We start from the raw sequence: 18991 nt of genomic DNA, 5'->3' as shown, positions 1-18991 counted from the left end.
GAGAAGGAGGTCCTAATGGCCATTTGGGCTCCTTAAAAGGCTGGGAGAGGGGCTCCCGAAGAGAGAAAATCTTTTATCAGCCCCAGTGACTCAGAGGGCCTTGGCAACCTGAATCATCCCTGAACAAAGTTCCTCCAGAGTCTGAGCAACTAAACAAGACCCCAGACCTGCTCCCAGGAAGTGCTGTGCCACACCCCTAACTCGCAACCAGCTCAGATGCCGTCTCCTCCAGGAAGCCTTCTCAGACTCTCCTGGGCCCCCAGCACGCTGTAGGTGGCAGGACACCATCAGCTCCTGGAGCCGCTTCCTTCACCTCCACATCCCTAGCAGCCCAGTGCCCAGCACACAGAGTAAGCTCTGAGGAGCAGTTACTGAATAGTGATGGACAGATGAATGAATGAATGAAGAAAGGAAGGAAGGAATGCCAGTTTGTTGGATGCGAGCAGGCTGGGGTCAGGAAGAGCCCATGGTCAAGATGGCAGCAGGCCCGCTGGCTGGCTGGCTCTCCAGTGAGGACCAGGCAGGGCCCAGCCACCAGCAGGCCAGCACAGCAGCCAGGATTTACACTGCCTGGCAGTGGTCTGGTCTGTCCACCTGCCCTCCCTTAAGATCTGCCACGCACATCTGACAAATGGCCAGTTGAGGTTGAAGGTGAAGTCCGTAGCCAAGACAACACTTGCAACCTTGCTATGAGTAGCCAACTACACTGTAGAACAGGAGGCCCCATTGTGCCATGGCCCAAAGCTCTGCTTCTTTCACCAATTTTCAGTCACGATGAGGAAGGACGTCCCAGGGACCGGTCCAACCCCTCGCTATCAAGCCCAGGAGTGACGGCCATCTACAAGGTCACCCTGGGGTCTGGAGTCAGAACACCTGCGTTTGAATCCCTGGTCAGTCTCCATATCTATAAAATGGGGGCAATTTCCTCCCTCATGAGAGTGAGGGAGGAAATGAGGTAATTCATATAAAAGCACTGGCACAATAAAATCTGTTATTATTACTATTACTATTATTAGCAGAGCTAGGAGGCCTTCGGCCCAGACATCCTGATTCCCACCCAGTGCCCTTCCACCAGAGCCTCTTCCCTTCCTGCCCACCATCCCCATCTGCCCTCCTCCTGCCAGGCAGTTGTAGTCTCCACTCAAGAGGCTCAGAAATCCCCAGCCACTCAGTGCAGCGCGGGCCTGCCTTGTGGGGCAGGCTGTGTCCCAGTGTCCCTGCCACATCAGAGGGTAAGGCTCCCGGCACGAGGGTGGCCCTCTGCGCCCCATCCCCTGAAGCCCCAGCAAGCAGACCCAGTGCAGGCCACACAGCGGGAGCCCAGGGGGCCTCAGTTACTGACTTGGCAAAGACATGTGAGGTCAATATTTGGCTCTTAAATATTTAAAAAATAGACAAAAACTTTAAAATGGCTCCCTGTCACCACCTTTCTCAGCCCAGAGATTTCCAGACAAGTTCCTTGCATCCGCATTTTCTGCAGTGGAGACATCGCTAGCTAAATGGCGTTCTAAAGCTTCGCCTGGGCCTCCGTGTCCCCAGGCTTACAGGCACCACTGAGAACTAAACTTCACTCACGCAACAAGGATGGGGGGGGGGGGGGCAACTCCGAGCCAGGCACTGGACGAGAACCTGGGACCCAGGAAGGAAGAAAGACCCCACCTCTGACCTGCAGGTCCGTGGGTTCTAAAACCTTCTCCCCCTTCCAGACTGGTTAGATTAAGTCCCGAGACTGTTCCAAACGCCTCATCTTTATGTTTATCAGACAGGAAGCTGCCTTCTCCAGCTCAATGACTTCATGCAAAACACAGGAAACGCAGTGGCTTTTGAACACGGATGACTCTAAATAAAGGTGCCTCTGCTGCTTTGTAACAGACTTTTTAAAGATGCCTAAGCCAGCTCATTACCGGCTCAGACGTAACAAGTTGAGTTGTGTGGTCAGAAGAATGCAAAAGTTGCACAGCCCTTGAAAACCTCAGCATCCAAGCCCAGAAAATCTTTTGGCAGATTCCTCGGTTATCTTAAGTCACCACACCTTTTTTAAAAAAAGATTTTTATTTATTTATTTTTAGAGAGAGGGGAAAGGAGAGAGAAAGCAATTGGTTGCCTCTCTCATGCCCCCAACTGGAGACCTAGCCCACAACCCAGGAATCGAGGTCCACAGACCAGCACTCAATCCACTGAGCCACACCAGCCTGGGCTAAGTCACCATACCTTTGTTGGAGGTATGGGACAGGCTTGCTGGACAAATTTAAAATCTTTAGAAGCTGAACATATATTTTCTACTGTCTGATGATGGTGATAACATTAAAAATAAAGTAGGAGGGGAAGAGAAAAAAGGAACTGCACCGCTTTAGACACATTTCTGTGTGAATTCCAGCAAGCCACGCTGCAGGCGACACGACTGAAGCCCCTGCGTAGCAGGAGGAAAGGCGAGGCCTGGTCCCAGTTCCACCTGACCCAAGGCTCTTGTTTTGTCCCTCTGCTGTAGGTCCCACACTGAAAATACAACAAACCGATCATCCAAGACAGCGATTTTCAACCTTTTTCATCTCATGGCACACATAAACTAATTACTAAAATTCTGCAGCATGCCAAAAGATGTATTTTTTGCTGATCTGACCCCGAAAAAAGGTATAATTCTGATTCATTCACACCAGATGGCTATTGTGTTGGGTGTTGTCTTTTTCATTTGGCAATCTATGGGAAAAGAGGTAGGGCCGCTGACTAAATACTCGGGTACTGCATGCTTTAAAAATTCTTGCAGCACACCAGTGTGCCTGAGCACACCGACTGGAAATCACTTATCCGAGACATTAAATGACTTAAAGTTACTAGAAATGAGGACTAGCTAAGGAACACTGGGAAGCCGGCGTGGCTCCCAGCATGGCCCACCCTGCTGCCCCGCACTCCCCCCCCCAACCCCCGCCCCGCGTGAAATGCTGATTTTTGAGCTGTGGGAACTTTCGGCCTAAACGGCCCTGTCCAGCTGGAAGAAGTTCAGAGAAACCCAAAACACCTCCCACCCCATTTCTTAACCCTAGGGCTCACCCCGAAAAAGAAAAAGACTAAGGGTGTGGAAGAATAGACTCTTGAGGAAAGATTAAAGGAGCTAAGTATGTGTTACTTGGCTAAACGGCACAAAAAGGGATGATAACAGTTCAAAACTACTTTTAAATGAGGCCACATGATTGTGAGTGAAAGGCTCTGGGTGAAACCAGGGGCCAAAGCTTTCTTCTGCCGGTTCACAGAGAGCTTGGGCAAACCACTCCTTCCCTAACGGTGGGGGGAGGGGGGTGTGGGGGGGGGAGGAGGGGGTGCACGGGAAGAATTACACTATCCCAAAGATCCCTACCAGCGTGAACATTTTCTAATTTTCAGTCAATTCATAGGGAGATTTTACTGTTTTGCTGATTTTTCTTTTAAGCAGGGTGTCATTTAGAATGAGTTAAAACGAAAGGAAATCTTAAGGCTCAAGTTCCCAAAATGTAAATACCCATGGAAGTAAGAAAGGGACCTGCTTCAGAGGTCCCTGTTCCTCAGGGTAGTACTGCGGGACCCTAAGGACCAAGCAAGGACCTCTGACAGGCACCAAAGCAAAGACTTGAGGTTGGGGGAAGATCAACTCCACCTCCAGCTTCACTGGCCCAGCCTAACCTGCCCAGGCAGGAAGCCACACCCTTCAGTGGCAACTTCTGGAAGGACCTGCAAGCCTCCCTCCAGCCTCAGCCTCAGCAGGAAGGTCCCTAATGAAGTAGCCAACAGGGCTGAGGAAGAAGGTAGCTACAGAAGATGTCAACATGAGAAATGCAAGGTCAGGCTGGGGAGAAGCCCCAAGAAGGCCTTGCCCTCAGCCAAAGGCCAGCCAAGAGCCTTTTCTGGGCCCCCCTGCCCAGGGGCCAGGATGTTGTGTCCCATTTGAGGAGCTGAATCACCTCGGGCTTGAGAAACTAGTCAGCAGAATGAGGGCCCAACAAATTCCAACAGAGACACCAGCCTAAGTTACTTTTTAAGGAGACGTGCATCAGACACAAGAGGGCAGCTCCCCTCCTGCCTCCCAAATATCTGGTACCATCAAAGCACCAGGGGCAGGTGGGGGCTGGGGGGGCAGTGAGGGAGGGCAACACATGCCAGCATTCAGCCTCCAGCCCCATGTGGTGGCAGGCCCATTTTAGACCCAGGCTCACTCTGTATACTCGTGTGACTCACGCCATTCCTCCAGGAGGCCCAGAGGATGCCTGGCAGGGGCACGGGCCTGGCCGAGACCCTGAAGGGGTCCTTCCGCTGCCTTTGCCATGGAAAAGAGCCAACTCTGCAGCAAGCTGGCAGCTCTGCTCTGGCAGTCTCTCCAGAACCCACACCATGCAAGACCAAGATGCTCTTCACTGAGAACGGGATGGGGTTCAAAACACGCTCCTAATCACAGTTTCAAGAATTTGGGCTTTTCCACTGTTAATACAGCAGATGCCTGGGGATATGCCTGGGGGATAACTGGAGAAGGAGCAGGAAGGGGCACGCTAGTGGTTGCAATGACCCCAAGTTTGGAGGACCCAAGAGATTAAAGGCCTGGTGTAAACTTCTGGTCAGGGTGGACTCCCCAGGAAAGGACCCCAGGTGATTGGGTGCCAAGGAAACTGTGGGAAATCTGGCAAAAGGTCACGCTGAATGAAATACTTTCCAGACGCATACTGTGGGGTTCCTTTTCCCATCCAGCAGAGAAAAAGCAATCATCTACCATTTTCCAGACTATGAGGGAGTGGATCAGAGTAGACATTTGTTTAAGGGGTTGCTCTGGTGACAATGTGACATCATGGAGAAGAAAACAGTACCCAAAAACGTTCCAACCACAAGAGTAAGTCAGTCCATTTTTAAAACCTTTCCTCCTTCCTTGCACACAGTAGGCACTCAATGCAAAACTTGGAATCTAGAGCAATGCATGTTAATGCTGAGACCTAGAGGATTGGCCAGCCAACCCCCTTATTTTTATAGGTAATAAAAATAAGAAAAGTTTAAGTTGCTGACGATTTAAGGGCAATATACATAAAAAGGCATTTAGTGAAAAGGAATACTCACTCCCCACTCCTACTTCCTGGGTCCCTCCAAGAGGCAACCACTATTACCAAAGTCTCAGTATCTTCACAGGCACCAAGCCAAAGCAACCTAGCATGTTTCACGCAGAGGGACCACTATGCATACTTGTCATCTCTCTAGTTTTTCCTACTTGTAACATTTACTGGAGAGCATGGCCTCTCCGTACATACAGACCAGCCTCATTTCTAACGGGCTGTGAGAACTGCCACTGAACAGCTGTGCCACGATTTATTCGACCCTTCGGATGGACAGTGACCTTGCTTCCTGTCTCCGTCTATGGCAATGCTGCAAACACTATCTTGGACATTTCCTTTTGCACAGGAGTTTATCTGTGAGGAGCATTACTAGAATTCAGAAAGAAGGACTGACTAGACTTGGATAGACACAGCCAAACTACCTTCAAAAAGGAGAGTGGTTACAACTCATGTTCCCATCCACAGGACATGAGAGTACCTAAAAAACTGGACCATCTTGGAGAAATTACAAATTACTGGATTTTTCAGTTCCTCAGACCTCTTGTGCATAATCAACGGTCTTGTAAACAGGTGTGATGTCTCTGTAGGTGATAAGGGCACTTTCTAACAAAACCAAATGTTCTTGCAGTTACAGCTAGAAGCCAGGTCTCCAGACACCCAAGGTTCTTCCTGTGCCAGACTTTAGTTACATCCCAGATCATGAAAAAACATGTTTTAGAGTTAAAACAGCAGTTACTTTGCACATCTCCTGCCCAGGCCAGGGCCCTGAAACAAGACTACTTAGCACAAGTGCATGACCAAGTGCATCCAAAAGCATCAGCAGACAGGCCCCCAGAACCACTTGCATTTTTACCACTTACGTTTCACACTGCTGTACACACACATACGCACATGCACATATGCACACGCACACACTTGCACACATTTTTAGAAGTACAAAGAGCACTGGCCAGGAAAACCATCTACCCCTCCTCCTCTTTCCAACCCTGATAGCCCAGAGAATGAAGACTGAACATTTACATATTTTCTTAAAAACTTCACAAAGCCACTTTACATTCCTTACGTGGGCCCTTCGAATACCTTGCTTGTTTTAGTTCTCACTCCTAACCCTGCAGGGTAGATGTCCCGATTCCCACACAGGTCATGTGACTTGCCTACGGTCATAAAGCTAGTACCTGGCAGGTTCAGGGCTGGAACCCAGTTCCAAAACTCACAACCGCACAACTCCCAGCTCTGAGGGTGGGCATTCTGAAACCCACAGAGGGCTCCACCCTGTCGTCGCCCAGAAAACCTGCGCCCAGGGGCTCAGCGCACCAAGGGTTAAGGCCTGGCTGAGAGGCAGTGACTCTGGGGCTGCACAAAGAGAAAAAGCACTTCCTGCCCCTGAGGCAGAGATGCTGTGTTGTGCTCAGCAAATTAGGACATTTGTTTAATTAAGGCGACACACAGATTTTGTTATTCTAAATATTTCTGGAACATGATGCTTGAGAGGAAGCCGTGAAGGCTTAGATTTTTTTTTTTTTTCCTTTGCTTTGGGTTTCTTTCTCCCCCAAGAGAAGGGTAGGGCCTGCCTCTGAGGAAAACAACAGCCAACCCCTCCTCTCCTTTTGAAATAAAGATGTCAAGCTGGTAAGGGCTGTCTTAAGTACTTTATTGCAGGATTAGCGACAAAGAGGAAGTGAAGAAAGCACAGCTAGCCTGGCTTCTAGCAATACCCTACCAGGCCACACAACAATGCTGCATTTTTCAAGTGTGCTTCTCTCCTTTTAAAAAGCTAACAGATCCTTGTTTTGTTTTTTTCTGGAGCAAAGAACAGGCGAAAGGCAGGCTGTGATTAACATGCACCCTTCATCCTGCAAGAGGGAAGTTGTCCCATCTCCAACCCTAAGGTTAAAAGTTTAAAAATAAAAAGCAGAATTCCAAGGCCCTGACCCTCTGTTTCCTCTCCCATCGCGTGCCCTTCAGACAGGCAGCCCCACTGAGCGCACCTCTCCGGCGGCCCTTCCCCGAGCAGAGCCTGCCAATCCGGGCGCCTGCATCTGCCAGCACCTGGACCTGCCCACAGACACTGCCAGGACTTGCTGAATGTGAAGAGTAGAGCTCTTTGGTGTCACCCTGCAGCCATCCGGGGGGCACAGCGGCTCTCAAATTACACTGAGCAATCTCTTGACGCTTTTAATTACCCCTCAATTACCCACTAAATGAGTCCTCGCTTTCCAACACCCAGTGCTGGTCCTCCGTCTGCAAACCTGCAAGGTGCTCCTTCCTCCAGGCAGCTCCCCTGCTGGCCCCAGACAGAAGTGGCCCCTCTCGGAATTCCTGGAGTCCTTTGTCTATGGCATGCTTGCTACACGCATCAGAGGCTGCCTTTGTACTTCAGTCACTGGGCCACTACTTCCTCTTGAGGACTGTAAACTCCTCAAAGGCAGAGGCCTATGATCTCCACAGGAAGGGCTGGCTCCTTTCCCCCAATCCCCATGACTCACAGCACCTTTCTGGGGTCTCTGTCATCTTCGCCTCACACTAGAGTCATCTACGGATTTGTCTCGGCTCTCCCCTAAGCGCCCAAGGGCAGGGACCAGGTCTTACTCAACCTCCCCCACCACCTGGCAGAGTCCCTGGCACAGAGAAGCCAGTTAAATATTTGTTCAATTACACATCTGTGTACCCTCCCCCACCCGACCCCTAGCAGCCTTGAATATAAACTAATATTAATCGAGTGATTGGCCAAATAAGCCTTAAAGCAGCCTCTCTCCTTACCAAAAAGGGAATAACCCACCAGGTGAGTTACCAGGCGGCCCTCAGACAGTGAAATCAGAAATGGCCACAGCGCTGCAGGAAGGAGCCAAGGCTCTTTCCCTCCCACAGTTACTCAACAGTTACTTAGAAATCCTGTGAAACCCAGAAAAGAGTGCGGTGGATGGAGAAGTGGCCCAGCGAGGGAAGCCGCCGGTCTCCAGGACCTGGGTGGGGGCTGGGTGGGGCCGCAGACAGTAGCCCTGGCACTCACCCCGCCGCCACCTCCAGACAGCGAGCAACCTTGTCCTGGAGGACTCTCCATTTCGAGGGATGAGGGACAGGAGAGGGATACAGTCCTGCCCTGGGCGTGGTCCCAGGGCTGGATGGGGTGAAGACCCCTGCACGGGGACGAGGGGGTTGAGAGGGGTGTAGAAAACCCAGGATCTGACCCCAAAAGAAAAGATTAATAGCCCAGGCCTGCCTAGTGCTAAAGGCACAGGACTCAGACCCCCCAGGTGCGGCGGAATCAGGTGCGCGCCTGGGCGGCACAGATGGCTGCGGGCATTCCGGGGCCTTCCTCTCCCAGAAGGAAGTCCCAAGTCAAAGGCCGAGGGGCTACTGGAGAGCAGGGAAGTCTTTCCTGCCTCGCAGCCCGGTGCCCGCCTTGTTCCCCTCTTCCACGCGCCCACTCGCACCTCTCGGGTCCCCTCCTCCGCCAGACCGCTCGCAGCCGGGCGAATGAGGAAGTCTTGTGCGGAGGGCGGAAACTGAGCCGAGAGCAATGTCTGCGGCAGGATCGCCCGATTCTGACTCAGGAGGACGCCCTGACAGCTGCCAAACGGTCCCCGCCTGCCCGTTACCTCCTTTTTGAAAAGGCCTAGAAACTTCCAAAGGAGCCGCAGCCCCGGGCGCCCCACCTTGTCCTCACCCCTTTGGGTGCAATAGACACCGGCTCCCCGGAAGGGGTTAAAAAGTTTGCCCAACTTGGGCACTGGGCGAGGCGAGGGCGGGGCGCGCGCCCCGGCAGCAGGGGGAGGTCGAGGCTCCCGGGTGCCCCGCTGGGAGAGTGAGCCGGGCAGGGGTGGGGGTTGGGGAAGATGAAGGGTTTCCGGGGAGCGCTGGCCACGAAGCGTTCCTCTGGTCCCCAAGGCCGCGCTTCCAGTGGCGCCTTCCCGGAGCATCCGCGTAGGGGTCCCGGTGCCCCTCAGGAAGGATGCGGTATCCCCGCCCGGCCCCGCAGCGTTCGCGCCCGCCCGCGCCTGTCGCGGGCCACGCCGGGGCTGAGAACTACACGTCGGCCCGCCTGCCCCAGACGCCGCGCGTCCAGTCCCCGCCGTCCCCGCCCGCCTGCCTGGGTCGGGACAGGCTGATGGGGCTCGCTTACCTGAACCTGGATCTGCCCCGGGGAACAGGCGCTGCTTCTCCCGAGAAGGCTTTCTCGAGCGCTCGGGCGACGGCGGAGTGGGGCGAGCGCGCGAGCGGGAGCTCCAGCAGGTCAGCCTGGCTCTGTCTTCGGTGCCCTGCCCAGGAACCGCGGTGATCTGCGCGCCTCACCGCACCCAGCACCACCGCCTTCCCGCCACGCCCCGCCCTCTCAGCCGCCAGCCCATTCCGCGCCCAGCACCGCCTCCGAGGCGAGGCGGAGCCTGGAAGGACAGTGCCGCCCTCCAGGATGTCTCACCCACTCCAACCCCCTTCAGGTCTTGATGGACAGACATCTTGACCTATGGAGATAATAGGCGGAGCCTCTGTGCCCAAAGGGGTGGAGATTTATCCTCTCCAACCCTCCACCCTCTCCACCTTCCCTCCCGCTTCCTAGGCGGGAGCCCCGCCTTCAAGGGCGGTTCCAACGGACAGCCAGGTTCCAGGAGAGGATTGACACAGAGAGAATCCAATCAGGAGGAGAAAACTCTCAGGCACTTGAGGGCCGGGAGGTTGGTGCATTGCCTGGATGCGGGTGAGGCCGGGCGGGAGCTGCCTGGGAGCGTCTGGGATTCTGACACCCCGCCCTGCGAACTCTCTTCCTTGATGCATGTCATCCCACCAGAACAGATTATTAAGTACCATATATGGAAAAAAGTACTATTTTACATGATTATGATGGCTGTGGGACGGACCAGGATCCAGCCCCGAATTCTCTGTGAGCTCCCTGAGTTCGACTCCTGACCCTCTCCATAGACTGGGCACACCTGCCTTCCTTCTTTCAGCCTCCAGACATTTGCCCAGACGGGTTCCCTCTGCCTGGAATGCCCTTCCAAGCCTCACTGGCTCTCCATGTTAACTCGCACATTTCTCTTTAGGTATTTGTTACAAAATGTTTTCTTGGGGTTTTTTGGGTTTGTTTGTTTTTGTTTTGTTTTGTTTTGTTTTTTTGAGGGGAGTGGCAGGCAAAGAGCATTATTTTGTTGTTGTTACTGCCCACTACAAGAAGTCGGGGTTTTTTTCCCGCTTATCTTTTAATCCATCTGGAATTTATGTTGTTTTTGGAGGAAGAAATCAAATGTAATTTTTGTAACAGCCAGTACATCATTTGCTCCACTGATTTCAGGTACCGCCTTCATCACCTACCAAACTCTTAAATGCTTGGATCTGCTTCTGCATTGTATCCATTGATCTTCCTGTGTGTTCCATGATACTTCAATATTGGTAGTTTTTTTTAATACATTTTATATCTAAAAGGGCAAAGTTTTCATTAGTCCTTCCTTTTGAAATGCTCTTCCTATCACAACTAAACTACTCTTCCAAATGAACTTCAGAAAAAAGTTTATGATCTAAAGGTAAAAGAAAACTGGAAAAAAGATTTTGCAACTCTGTAACAAAGAATTACTATTAACGATATATCGAAAAGCTTTTCTCGGTCCATAAGAAAAGAAACAGTGCTAGGTCAGTGGTTAGGGTTAGGGTTAGATCCACATGTGGAAACATGAATCTTGACCTTCCTACCGTTGATAGAAATGGATGAATCAGAGGCATAAATGTGGAAAGCATACAATAAAACTTCTAGAAGGAAGCTTAGGAGAATATTTTCATGACCTTAAAGTACACACAAAATTTCTCAAATAAGACCCAAAAAGTATAAACCATAAAAGATTGTTAAGTTGAACTTTACTAAAATTAAGACCTGCTTTTCATCAAAGACACATATGTGAAGGCAAGTGAAAAATCAAACCATAGGCTGGGAGAAAACATTTGTAATACAGAGATATAACAAAGGACATGTATCCAGAATTTATCAAAAGCATCATTAAGAAGAAGACAGACAACCTGATTTTTTCCCAATGGGCAAAGATTTGAATGAACACTGTATAAAATAGAATAGCTAATTAGCCATTAAACAAATGAAAAGGTACTAGATATCATTAGTTATCACAGAATGCAAATTAAAACTGCAATGAGATAGCACAATCAATCCCCCACCAGAATGACTGAAATTAAGATACCATGTGTTGGTAAGGGTGGGGAGCTAATGGAACACTCATAAATTGCCTGTGGGAGTGTATGTTCCTAAACCACTTTGGAAAGGTGTCTGGCTGTACCTACTGAAGTTGAATGTACATGTGCGCCCTATGACCCGGCAATCGTGCTCTTGAGTAATACACAACAGACACGAGTGTGGAGGCCTAACAGAGGCATGTACCAAAATGTTCATAGCAGCTTGACATGGCCAAAAATTAGGAGAAATGTCTATAAATGATAAAATGGATAAGTTGATCATGTCCATGCCACTGACTATGACACAGAAATACAAAAGAACAAAAGAAAAAGAAATACACACATTTCTGTGTGACTATCACACGGAAATACAAAAGAACACAGAACTACATTAGCGTTACATGGGAATGACAGGATGACTCAAATGTCCATGAACTGCTGAATGGATAGATAAACAAAATGTAGCACATCCATGCAATGGAATATTATTCAGCAATAAAAAAGAACAAACTACTAAAACAGACTACAACATGGATGACTTTTAAAAACATGCTAAGCGAAAGGAGCCAATCACAAAAGGCCACATGCTGTATAATTTTATATACATGAAATGTCCAGAACAGGCAAATCTATAGAGACGGGATATAGATTTGTGGTTGCCAGAGGCTGGGGAGAGGAGAGGATGGGAAGTTACTGGTAATGGGTATAAAGAGTATTTATGAAAGTGTTCCGAATTTAGATCATGGGGATGATTACACAATGCTGTGAATATACGCTAAAAAACACTGAATTGTATTTTTTAAATTTTTTATTTATTTAATTTTTATATTTTATTTATTTTTAGAAGGGAAGGGAAAGAGAGAGGGAGAGAAATATCAATGTATGGTTGCTTCTCGTGTGTCCCCTGCTGGGAACTGGCTTGCAACCCAGGCACATGCCCTGACTTGGAATCGAACCACATTCCTTAGATTTGTAGGCCCATACTCAATCCACTGAGCTACACCAGCCAGGGCTTGAATTGTATATTTTAAAAGGATGAACTTTACGGTCTATGGCTTATAGCTCAATAAAGCTATTCTTAATGGCTAAATCTCATAGACGTACTGTTGAGTAAAAGAATTTAAATACAAAAAAAGTAGATACTATACTATTCCATTTTATGTGAAGTTCTAGAATAGGCAAAATTGATCTCTAGTGACATAGTCAGAATGGATGTTCCCTTCGAAGAGAGTTAGCAACCAGGAGGGGACCCAAAGGAACCTTCTAGAGTGTTGAAATGTTCTATATCTTGATTTGGGTGGTGGTTTCTGTGGGTGTGCACATTTGCGAAATTCACTGATTTGTACATTGAAGATTTGTGTGCTCTACTGACTATAAGTTACATGTCAAAAAAGGGGGAAATAATAAAACTGGAGTAAAATGTAAAATGTAAACTATTGGGAAGATAGATAAAGTGTATATGGGATTCCTTTGTAGTACTCTTGCAATTTTCTGCTAAGTTTGCAATTATATAAAATTAAAACATAATTTTATGTTTTAATTTTATATTAATAATTATGTTAAAATATATAACAAAGAAAGAAAATTCAGAGCATACTATATATAAATATATATTTATATATATGGCTTTATATTTCTGCTACTTTTCTTTTCAACATCTTAGCAGCTCATCTGCCTACAAATGTATTTTGGGTTTCTCTGTCTTAAAAACAAACCAGAAAAAGGACTGTTACCCAAAATATACAAAGAACCCTTAAAATTCAACACTAAGAAAACAAACAACAAGATTTAAAAATAGGCGAAAGACCTTAGCAGACACCTCACCAAAGAAGAAATGCTGATGGGAGATAAGCATATGAAAAGACGCTTCACATCATATGTCACTGGAAATACAAATGAAAAAGTAACAAGACACCATCACGCACCTATTAGAACGGTCAACCCCAGAACACTGACAACATCAAAGGCTGCCGAGGATGAGGAGCCACAGGAAGGTGAGTGGGAGCACAAAATGCCAAGCCACTTGGGGAGACAGGCGGGTGGCTTCTCACCCACTGAACATACTCTCTCCATAAGACCCAGCCGCTGTGCTCCTTGGTGTGTGCCCAAAGGAGCGGCAAGCCTGCAGAGGGACGTTTGCGTCAGCTTTGTTCATAATTGCCAGAACTCGGAAGCCCCTGTAATGTCCTTCGGTAGATACATGGATAAATAAGCTGTGAGACATCCAGTCTGAAGATGTCACACACTGTTTGTTTCTAACTGTATGAGATTCTGGAAAAGGCAAAACCGTGGAGACAAAAAAAATCAGTGGGGGAGGAGAGGGCCAGCTGAAGAGGTGGAGCACAGAGAGTTTTTAGGGCAGTGCAACTACCCTGCACGGTGCTCTCCTGGGGAATGCTGTCCCCAGTGTCCCCTCCCCTCTCATCGCCAGACCCCTCCAGTGAGTGAGCAGTCTGCATCGGACCCTCAGACATCTCTCTTGCTCTCTCACCCGCCTCCCGCCTCTAACTCTCCAGGATGCAGCAAGCTAGGCCTTGCCTTCCTGCACGGCACTGGGAACTGCTGGACATTCCCTTCCGCCAACACAGGCTTTCTCAAAACTCCCTGGGGTGAGGACCGGTCACTATCATTGTCCCTTCCATGACAGCTGCCCAGCCCCGGGGCCAGGGTGGATGCTCACCAGGAACACGCAGGTTTTATTAAAGGCAGCATTTCTTCCAATTGGTTGGTACCTATGTTATAGTTGTTGTTAAATATTTTAAGTATCATCTCGACCAGAGGCTCACAGTTATTGAGTGTTTTACCAGGTGGTAGGCACTGTGCTTCAAGTTTTGTTTAATGAAGCATTATCGCATGTAATCCTCACAATGACACTGTGAGGTTAGATAAGAAGATTATCCTCTCCCTCCTCCGTTTTACTGGTGAGGGAGCTGCAGTTCAGAGAAGTGACTAGACGGACTCCTATATCCACTCGGTGGCAGGGCCAGAATTCGGCCCGTGCGCTTGGAGCTCTGGAGCCCAGGGCCAACACTGCACCACCGTGCCCACTCCTCTCAGCTCCTCTCTCGTCTCCTCTCCGTCTGAACCCTCTGTCCTGGGCTTCTAACCCACTCCCCCACTTTCAACTGTCATACCCATGTGAGTGACTTCCAAATTCATACCTCCGACCCCAGCCTCATCCTGACATCCACTAGTAGTTTTAATATTTTTATTGTGAAAAGCTACACATATAATATAAAATTTACCACCTTCAACCAATTTTAAGCGTACAGTTCAGTGGCCTTAAGTACTTTCCTCCAAAACTCTTTTTATCTTGCAAAACTAAAACTCTATACCCTGAAACACTTATTTTCTACTTCCCCAACCCCTCCACCCCAACTCAGCCTCTGGAAAACCACCTTTCTACTTTCCTTTCTTCTTCTTTTTTTTTTTTTTATCCTCACCCGAGGACACTTTTTTCATGCTTTCAGAGAAAGAGGAAGGAAGCGGTAGGTACATCCATGTGTGAGCGAAGCATTGATTGGTTGCTTCTCCTGTACACGCCTGGGTCCGGGGATTGAGGACCAAACCTGCAACCTAGGCATGTGCACTGACCAGGAATGGAACCCACCACCCTTCATTTACTGGGACAGTGCTCCAACCAACTGAGCCACACTGGCCAGGGTACACCGTGCTACTTTCTGCCTCTATAAATTTGTCCACTCCAGGTTCCTCACATAAGTGAATTCATAGAGTGTTTGTCTTTTTCTGACCCGCATACTTCACTCAAGATTTGTCCATGTGGTAGCATATGTCAAAATTTCCTTCTTTTTTAATGCTGAATAACATTTCATTGCACCGCGCCCCACAATTTGCTTGTCCGTTCACCCATTTATGGACACTGATGTTGCTTTCATGTTGTAGCTGTTACAAATAACACCACCATGAACATGGTGTACAAATATCTCTTCCAGACCCCACTTTCAATTCTTTGGGGTATACACCGACAGGTGGGCCATACAGCAATTCTGGTTCTAATTTTTTGAGAAACCACTATATTATTTTTCCACAGCAGCTGTAACCATTTTACCTTCTCACTAACAGTGCCCATGGGTTTCAGTTTTTCCAAATCCTCACCAACGCTTGTCTTTGGGGGCTTTGTTTAGCTCTGTTTTTGACAATACCCATCCTAACTGATGTGAAGGGGTATCTCACTGTGTTTTTCACTGGCATGTCCCTAATGATTATTGATGTTGAGCATCTTCTCACATGCATATCGGCCATTTGCAGACCTTCTTTCGAGAAATGTCTGTTCCAGTCCTTTCCCCATTTTTTGATTTTAGTTGTTTGGGGGTTTTGTTATTGAATTTTCGGAGTTCTCTATATACTCTGGATACTAATCTCTCATCAGATACGTGACTTGCAAGCACTTCTCCCGTTCTCTGTGCTGCGTTTTACTCTATTCCTACTCTATTCTGATGCACAGAAGCGTTTAACTTTCAGGAAGTCCAATGTTTTTTTTGTTGCGCATGAGCTTCAATCTTTTTTGTTTTGATCCACATAATGTTTTATGATAAAGTAATACATCCTAGACTAGACACAGAATATCTTTGGAAAGATATACAAGAAGCTAGTAACTGGCTGTTTTCAGAACTGATTGGCTGGGAAATAGTGGTAGAAGAGGGGCAATTTTCACTGAATAAAAACCTTATATCTCTTAACTTTAGACTCATATGAATATTTTCTTTACTTAAATGAATGTGATTTAAATATGAAAGCACAGGCTACACATTTTTTAAATATATAAATAATATACATTTTTTAAGTTAGAAAATACTTTACGAGCATGAAAAAAAACACCGAAGTCATCTCTAGTTCTATTACTAAAGATTCTGAGTGTGGTTCCCTCTTGTTCAGAGTCCAAGGATGAACTCCCACCTTCCCAGTTCTTGCCAAACCCATTTGTGTGCCTGACTGCGGTTCTGCTCACATTTCTGGCTTCTCCCTGCCCATCAGGCTCAAACCCAGAGGCCTCCCCATCCTCCCTCTTCCCTGGACCGGTTGCCTCTCACCACGATCTCACCCTTTCTTTCTTCCTCCTTTCTCCTGGCACTCTCCTCAAACCATCAAATTCCCGTACTTGCCCTCCCTTCCTCCCTCCCCTCCAGACCATGAACTTAGTAGCTTCATCACACCCCTCCCCACCCCCACCCCGTGTTTTCTGCACCCTCAGATTGATTGTCCTGAAGCTCAGCTACAAGGATCAGCTCGGCACCGATTTACTGAGCTCCTATTATGTGCCGGGCATGGTGCCAAGCACGTGGAGCACACCTTGCCTTATTACATGCTCGTCTCAGTCCTTTGATGTGGATGCTATTATTCTCCCCCACTTCACAGCTGAAGGGAACTGAGGCTCAAAGGAGTTAAGTAATTTGCTCAAGACCATACTTGATCTCTTGGGTTCCAATAATATGAGGATTAGTATTGCTTCATTGCTTTCAACAACCCTATATTTATCACCTCTTTCTCCTTGTTTTACAGAGGAGAAAACCAAAGCACAGAATGTCAAGTAACTTGGTCAGGGTTGTATGGCTAATAAGTGGCAAGGCTGGGATTTGAACCTAGACATGCTGGCTACACAAAAGCCAAACCTCTTCCCCGGCACTGTCCCGATAGACTCAGCCCCCACCCTGAAACGTCCTAGAGCAGGGGCGTCAAACTCATTTTCACAAGGGCCGCATCAGCCTCACGGTTGCCTTCAAAGGGCCGAGAGTAACTTTAGGACCGTGTAAATGTAACTACTCATTCACTAGGGGCAAGGAGCTCGGTGCTGCCGCTGGGTGGAAACAGGTGCCAGGCAGGCCGGATAAAACAAGGTGGAGGGCCGGATTCAGCTTGCGGGCCTTCTGTTTGCCACCTGTGCCCTAGAGTACGTCCTCCCTTTCTCCAGCCCGAGAATTTTTCTGGCACTCTATGTGCGAATCCCAAACTCCTAGCCTGGTATCCTGGGCCCCCAGCCATTGCCTGCAACCTCCCGGCAGCCCTGTCTCTCCCTGGCCCTCTGCACGGCAGCTCACTGCCCACTGAGCCTGCAGTTCTACCCCTCAGCCACTGTCGCCCCACGGCTTTCACACCTTCTCTGAGGACTCTGCCCACTGGGCCCCACCCATCCTTCAAGACCCAGACCCCACAGAAAGCGGCTTCTCCCCCACCTGCCCTACAGCCTCTATGCGTTTCTCTGACAGCACCGTCGTGTGTCTGTCTTGTGCCGCCTGGTCAGTCTAGACTCTGCCACGCAGACAGCCTGCCTGGGCCTCAGAGTACTTGTTGGTGAAGTGGGGATGACAGTAGTCTTTGCAAAGCTGGGATGTTGTGAGAATGAAATGGCTTAACGTGTGTCAAGTACTGACAACAGAGTTAGTACAGAGGAAGCGCCAAAAGTGTTTGCTAATACGACGGTGATTATGCCTCTTCTTATCTTATCTCCTCTACAGGGTTCATTTTTCATTCCCCAAATACTCCTAAGGGCTTATTCGTTGCCAGACCCCGTGCCAGTGCTGGTATTCGGTGGCAAATGCAGTCTCTGCTTTGACAATGCCCATGCAGGACAGAGGACGTCATCAGACAGGGCAGCCTGGGAAGAGCTGCAAAGACATAAGCACCGGCCGGTGCTGCAGGGGCAGAAGGGCGGCATCCAGGTGCAGGTGGAGGAGAAGCTCATTCCAGGCAGGAAAACAGGGCGCAAGACCCAGCAGGGAGGAGACCCAGGCTGCACAGGACTCAGAGCAGCTCGCTGTCCAGGTGGGAAGCGTCAAGGAGACAGGATGGGGAGGGCAGGGCAAGGGCACACTGCTGTCCCAGGACCAGATGTGTGGCAGCCTCAGCCTCGGCTTCACCTGGGAGCCTGTTGGTGAGCAGGGTCTCGCAGAACCGACCCAGTGCTGACTCCGCCTCTATGTGTTGAAACCCTCCCCCCCAGGAGGTTCCCAAGATCTTAAAGTGTGACCAACACTGGGCTTCAGCAGGAAGTGTCCGGGAGGTCAGGCGGAGGAATTTCCACTCCATCAACTTTAGAATCCCTGGAGAGATTTTCATTAAATCAGTATCTCCAGGGGCATCCGGAACACCCGTATTTTATAAATTTGTTATTCATTTCAGCGAATGGTCACTGAGCACAGGGCCACGCCTTCCTTCCTGGAATGGCATCCAAGGTTCTCTGTGAGCATCACACAATAAACATTATTCACGGATTGGGTGCAATGCCTCTGAGCCCAATTTACATCCTCCTTCTAGGGCCCACCCTGGACTCCAGGCCTTTGTCCAAAGAGCCTCACCTCCTCCTGACTCTTGGGTCTCTGAGTGTGGTAGCTCCTTCAGGAGGCCACTCAGCTCCTCCCACCGGTAAGGATGCCCTCCCTGCTCCACACACCCTCCCGCTGCCTCCCGACAAGGAGCCAGGGGCTCCCTAAGGACAGATCATCGTCCTTATTCGTGCTTGTAGCCCCAGGACCTGGCATGGTTAAATGTTTGTAGATTGAGTAAACAAATAAATAAGCTAATAAAAATTAAAATAGGAACATATGTGAAAGCACCGCACCGTTGTTCACTTGCATTTGCCCCATGGTGTCTTACCCCAGACACCACGGGGTTGGAGAAGAAAGAACCGTGCTTCTGCGTTTTTTTAAACAGCTATTTTGAGATACAATTGATGTACCATACATTTCACTCATTTAAAGTATACAAGGCAACTTCCACCAAGATGGAGGCATAGGTGGATG

The 18991-nt window shown here is 48.8% G+C and overlaps 1 protein-coding gene across 1 annotated transcript in view; it reads right to left on the bottom strand.

The window, feature by feature from the left end:
* Positions 1-9376, bottom strand: part of MYH9 (myosin heavy chain 9) — an 88429-nt gene extending 79053 nt beyond the window's left edge. Inside the window, exon 1 of the mRNA XM_053661990.1 lies at positions 9187-9376. The gene's annotated coding sequence lies outside the window, so the exon portion shown is untranslated. The remainder of the gene's footprint in view (positions 1-9186) is intronic.
* Between the last annotated feature and the right edge of the window lie 9615 nt (positions 9377-18991).

This window comes from Artibeus jamaicensis, unplaced genomic scaffold (genome assembly GCF_021234435.1).
Source record: "Artibeus jamaicensis isolate MK-2021 breed Jamaican fruit bat unplaced genomic scaffold, CSHL_Jam_final contig_233, whole genome shotgun sequence".
Classification (NCBI taxonomy): domain Eukaryota; kingdom Metazoa; phylum Chordata; class Mammalia; order Chiroptera; family Phyllostomidae; genus Artibeus; species Artibeus jamaicensis.
The sequence above is the reverse complement of the archived record's forward strand: the minus strand, read 5'-3'. Positions and strand labels throughout refer to the sequence as shown.